Genomic DNA, 6,000 nt, shown 5'->3' on the forward strand with positions numbered 1-6,000 from the left:
TCCCGCTGGTTCTGCTGAGCTCCGCAGCGCCGCGTGACTCACCTCCAGGTCACACGGAGCTTATCTGGCTCCAGGTGTGCACCCTGCTCCAAATGCACGCTTCTCGCATGACATCAGCTGGCCCGCCCGCCGCAGCGCGGGAGCCTGGGAGCCCGGGAGCCCGGCAGCCCTTAGCATTTTCCGTCGGCCTGGCAGGCGCAGCCACAGCCGCAGCCCCGTGGCGCCTTTTGCCGCGATAGGGTCTCACTTGGGACGCAGCAACGTGCCAGCCCCGACAGAACTTGTGCGGGGAGAGAAAGTACTAACCCGGGTCCAAAACGGGGCCTGCCCGCAGACCAGTTCCGCTATGCTCCCCTTGCCACACGCCCCCTTCTGTGTGACCTTGAGCAAGTGGCATCTCCTCTCTAGACTCCGCTATTCCAACCATAGGGTAGGCATGCCTGCGAGAGCAGGCACATGGCCCCAAGCCTTTGCTGCATAGGTATTGCACTCTACTACAAACTGCAGGTTCTCATCCTGCTCTGCCTTCCATGTGCTGTGTGACCTTGAACCCATCATCCAACATTTTTGAACACCAGAGAAAAATAAAAATAATCCCTTGCAAGTGATGATGAAGTATCTGGCAGAGAAAATGGAACTTGGCCCTATTAAAATCATCAGACTTGAACTGCTGCCTGACTCTCAAGTTTGAAATGTCAAGGAAATGTGAATAATTTACAAACCACACTATTCCTACCTCCTCAAAGGGCAGGGAAATTAAAGGTGAATGGGAGAAGTGAAAACTAACCAGGTCTAAGTCCCACTCCACCAACTAAGCTCCTACCTGGGCATCACCCTACCCTCAAATTCAGACTACCTCAAAAAATGATAATGGTACCTCAGTAAAGCTGGGGTGGGGGGGAATGGTGATCAAAGTGGGGTACTAGATCTTAGAGCACGCAGGGCCTGGCCCAAAGCAGACCTGAAAAACCCCTATCCTGAGTCCTATGGGAATCTGTCAATCATATCCCACAGTGAGTCCCCTCAAATCTTTAAACCTGGCCCCAGCCCCTTGGCTTCACCCACCACAACTAGGGTAGGCCTGAGACAAGGTCTGCAGCCCAGGGCCACCAACAGGACCCAGCTCACATGGATGCTTTGATTTCTGTCTTTGGCATTCACTCAAGGCTAGGGCAGCTGACTGGGAGCAGACCTCTCTGGTTTGAAGGAGGAAGAACACCCCACAGCTGCATTGGAGACATGTGACACACCAAGTCAGGATCAAGGCTTCCAGAATCCCAACAACTCCCTGATCCTAAGCCCAAGTTCTGCCCCTCCCAGTCCACCTTCAGGTACCTGCCTCTGAGGGACCCCCAGAGTTTTCAAGCCCAACTTCTAATGCCCACCTCAATGAGCAGCCTCAAGCAAGGCCAGTGAAAGGGGTTCTGGGAAACAGCTTAGTTGCCCAGACTACTCATGAATGCTCGGAGAACAGGTAGGAGTCAGGAAGGTCATAATACACGTAATGATTTCTAACAAGAGTCTGGAGCAGGGGAGGAAACCCTCAGGCATACACCCTGGCACCTGAGCCAGGTCTGGAGAGAGTAAACAAACTAGACACTCAGAACTGCTGGGCACCTGGTCATCAACTGTCCAAAGTTCAAAGATCCTAAAGGAAGTGACCTCTAGCCTATGACCCTCCCACTCCCACCATTTACCCCTAGCCACAATCCTTCTCATTCCCTAATCCCCTTAACATAACAGCTTACCCCAAAGCCATTGTCTCCCTGGAATTGAGTCCCCACTTAAATATCCTCAATCCCAAATGGACAAGCATACCTCCACCCAAGGCTATATATAACCAGCCAAGTCATGTCCAGCAACCAGGAGGATGTTTCCTGGAAAGCCTCATCACAAAAGGACAGAAGGGAAGCTGAAGAGGTGGCAGGCCTTTGACAAAGAGCCAGCAAGGCTTGTCAGGAAGCCAGAGACCTCAGGAGAGTAACTTTCAGAATCCCCAAATAGAAAGTAGCCCCTGAACCAGAAAGGGTGGAGAATGTTAGACCATGCCTGTTGTTATGGCAACAGGACACCAACCTGCTCAAGAAAGGACTCCACATCCCGTAAGCACGAGGAAAGCCAGCCTGATTCAATATCCTCTTGATTCAGTATCCTGCTAAGGTGATCTTGTTCTTATTCGCCTGGATGACCTTACCTTACCTTTCAATACAGTAATAGTACATACATATATGCTTGCCACAGTTCCCTCTCCCATAAGGGTATTTACATGATCTCCTTTGCCACAGACATGCCAGGGACACCATGAGAAAACATGCAAAGGAGCCCAAGTCATTGGCAAGGTGAAGAGAGAAGAATCCCAATTCTCATTTTGGGGAACCATCTGAGGACTGGAAGGACCTTGTCAAGAGAGTCCCTCCAGGAAGCAGCCTTCAGCCCTCTCCACATACACACCAACTATGAGGCCTCCACCAAATACATTCACAGTTGGCCAAGTGATCAGGCAAAATGAGTACCACTTAAAAAACAGACTATCTTCCTCCCCATCTCTGGCTCATTCTGGCAGCACTCTTACTAACTAATCAGCAGGATACATGTGCCTTGCAACCAAGTGACACCCCACCTCCACCCCCACAACAAAGCCCCAATGTGTGGTGTGTCCCTGCAGGCCTTATCTCAGCCAGGAGCATGGCCCACTCCTCACTAGGCTTGCTACCAAGTTGCCTGTGCCCCCCTATCATGAGATGGGGGGAGCAGCTGACTCTTCCATTGGCGAGAAACAACTGGCATGACAGGTTAGCAGGGCGGGGCGTCGGGGCGGTCTCTCCCGGAGGCCTGGGGCAGGCTGTCCGACCTTCCCACACACACACACACCCCACCCCTTGCAGGGAAAGGTGAGGTGAGCAGCCAGTCACAGGGGACCGCCTGCACCATCTAATCCCCCAAGCCTACCATCCCCCCCCCCCATCTTCTGTCCCAAGAAGAGGGGGCCAGGAAGCGGGGTCTCCATTGTTTTGCCAGCTGTCTAGCAGCTGCTCCTTTGAGAAGAGCCCGCTGTCGGCCTGGCAGTGAAAGGGTGAAGGCCGCTGGGAGGGATAAAGGGCTCGGTGAAGGTGCTCCCCTTCCCCGCTGTCTTCCTCAGCGCCTCCCTCGATTGCTCCATCTGGGGGCCTGGGCCTGTCCCCGAGAAGCCCCCCAGCCCCGAGGCTGCAGCCCCCATCCCGCAGCTCTGGGCCACCTGGACTCCTCCAAGCCCCAAATCCCCCCAAACGTAAGGCCACTCTGTCCTGCCTCCAGCGCCCCCCAGACTGGCCAAAAGGGGCCGGTGCTTTCCCTCCCCGCCCCTCCGGGTCGGCCCCCACCCCCGGCTGTCGAGCCCCGCAGCGCCGCCAGGGACAGGGGACAGGAGCCGGGAGTCGGGGCCCGCCGCTTCCAGGGGACAGGAGAGGAGGAGGCGGCGGCGGGGCCCGCCGCACGGCCAGTCGGTCGGCCAGAGCCCGCCCCACCTCCCCACTGGGCCCTGCTCGCCACCGAGCAGCCGTCCCCCGCAGCCCCACACTCACCGGCCGCCGGAGCCCGCCCGGCAGGCAGCAGGAGCGGAGACCAGGCATCCACGGCCCCGGCCCGGTCGGGGCTGGAGCGCAGCGCGGCGCAGCGCAGCGCCGCCCCCCGCGACCGTGCGAGCAGAACCGAAAGGGAGCTCCCTGCTGGCGACTCCGGGGATAAACACCCGGCCTGCCCGTCAGCGCTCAGGCGCGCCGCCAGATGCTGGCCATGCGGGCACCCGGGACTGCCCAGGGAGACTATCCGCAGTGAGCTCTGAGGTCCTTGTCGCCGTATCCGAGAGACTGTGCCTGTAGATCCTGTTACTACTGGCCAAGGGAAGCTGCTGGACACGTCCGAAATATGGAGTGGCCCTGCCCAGAGCAAACACCAGGGTCCTACAGAAAGTATAGAAGTTCTGTCCAAGGCAGGCTCTGGACTTCCCTGTGTTCAGGGTAGTGCTTTCCAGAAGCAACTGAGTCTTTCTGGCCACTTCTTCCCAGAGTGGCTCTGCAGAGGCATACACAGGTCCCCGCTGGGTGGTCCCAAATGACTCAGTCTAGATCAAGTACTGTCTTCCAATTCCAAGGTGGCACTGCAGGAATTCACAGGGCAAGGTGGGAACAGGATCACAATGGCTTGGTCTGAAATACCCCTGTGGCTTTAACAAGGTCCTGGATTCCATCCAAGCACGGAGGAGAAAAGAAAAAAAAAGTCAAAATCTTCAACACCTACAATTCCAAATGCTGGTGAGGTTGCAAAGTAGCAGGATTTCTCATTCATTGCTAATGGGCAAGCAAAATAGTACAGTTACTTTGAGATAGAGTTCCTCACAAAACCTAAGATCTTAATACTGTACAATCCAGCAATATCACTCCTTGGTACTTACCCAAATTAATTGAAAAATTTATGTCCACACAAAAACCTGTGCATGATGTTTATAACAACTTAATTCATGATTGCCAAAACTTGGAAGCAACAAAGCTTTCTTTCTTTTTTAATATTTTTATGTGGAAATAATACTTTTATTTTATTTTTATGTGGTGCTGAAGATTGAATCCAATACCTCACACATGCTAGGAGAGCACTCTTCCTCTGAGCCACAACCCCAGCCCAACAAAGTTGATCTTCATTAGGTGAATAGATAAATAAGCTCTGGTATATCCAGATAACAGAATATTACTCAGCACGAAAAAGAAATGAGCTACCAAGTCATGAAAAGACACAGAAGAAACTTTAAAATTACTGGGTAAAAGAAACCTGTTTGAAAAGACTATAAACTCCGTGATTTCAATTATATGGCCTTCTAGAAAAGACAAAATTGATGAGATTACTATGGAAATAGTAAAAAGATCAATGATACCAGGGTTTAGAGTTGAGGAAGGGATGATTACAGGCAGAACACAGATTTTTTTAGGATAGTGAAACTATTCTGTATGATACTACAACAGTGAATACATGTCATTATATATTTGCCAAAACCCATAATGTACAGTAAGAGTGAACCCTCATATATACTCTGGACTTTGGGTGATTATGATGTGTCAGTGTAGATTCATTGATTGTAATAAATGTTCCATGAGTTGCTGGTATAGGATGATAACAGTGGGAGAGGTTGGGGACAAAGAGTGCAGAGGAACCCTGTGCTTGTCACTCAATTTTGCTGTGAACCTAATATTGCTTTTAAAATAAAGTTTAGGGCTGGGGTTGTGGCTCAGTGGTAGAGTGCTGGCCTTGCACATGGGAGACCCTGGGTTCTATCCTCAGCACCATATAAAAAAATAAATAAGTGAAATAAAGGTATTGTGTCCAACTACAACTAAAAAATAAATAAAATAAATAAAGTTTATTAATTTTTTAAATTAAATTAATTAGTACAGGGGCTGGGGTTGTGGCTCAGTGGCAGAGGGCTCATCTCGCATGTGTGAGGCCCTGGGTTCAATCCTCAACACCACATAAAAATAAATAAATAAATAAAGGTATAAAAAATTTATATGTTCTTACATTCATTAAAAAAATAGTTGGGGCTGGGGATGTGGCTCAAGCGGTAGCGCGCTCACCTGGCATGCGTGCGGCCCGGGTTCGATCCTCAGCACCACATACAAACAAAGATGTTGTGTCTACCGAGAACTAACAATAAATAAATAAATAAATATTAAAAAAAAATAGTTAATAATAAAACAAACAGTATCTGGCACATTGCAGTCTATGGCTATTGGCTTTATTATCTTTGCCAACTCAACAGCTGTAAAAATGAAGCACAGAGAAGTTTGTGACTTTCACACAGCCTGTGAGTGGCAGAGTTGGGATTCAAACCTAGGTCCCCTCAAGCCTCCAAAGCCCATGTTCTTTTCCTTATACCATGGAAGTGAAGTGAACAGGCATGAGAACAACTCTTTATTTGTATATGTCCACATCTAGGACTCTTGGGGTAGCACACAGTGTCCCTAAGGGCTCCTA

At 50.8% G+C, this 6,000-nt stretch overlaps 1 protein-coding gene across 5 annotated transcripts in view; it reads right to left on the bottom strand.

The window, feature by feature from the left end:
- Myo18a (myosin XVIIIA) overlaps positions 1-3,654 on the bottom strand; it is a 98,736-nt gene extending 95,082 nt beyond the window's left edge. For all 5 annotated transcript variants that reach the window (XM_076870905.1, XM_076870903.1, XM_076870906.1 and 2 more), the window contains exon 1: positions 3,561-3,654. The gene's annotated coding sequence lies outside the window, so the exon portion shown is untranslated. The remainder of the gene's footprint in view (positions 1-3,560) is intronic.
- Between the last annotated feature and the right edge of the window lie 2,346 nt (positions 3,655-6,000).

The sequence above is a fragment of the Callospermophilus lateralis genome, chromosome 11 (genome assembly GCF_048772815.1).
Source record: "Callospermophilus lateralis isolate mCalLat2 chromosome 11, mCalLat2.hap1, whole genome shotgun sequence".
Taxonomy (NCBI): Eukaryota; Metazoa; Chordata; class Mammalia; order Rodentia; family Sciuridae; genus Callospermophilus; species Callospermophilus lateralis.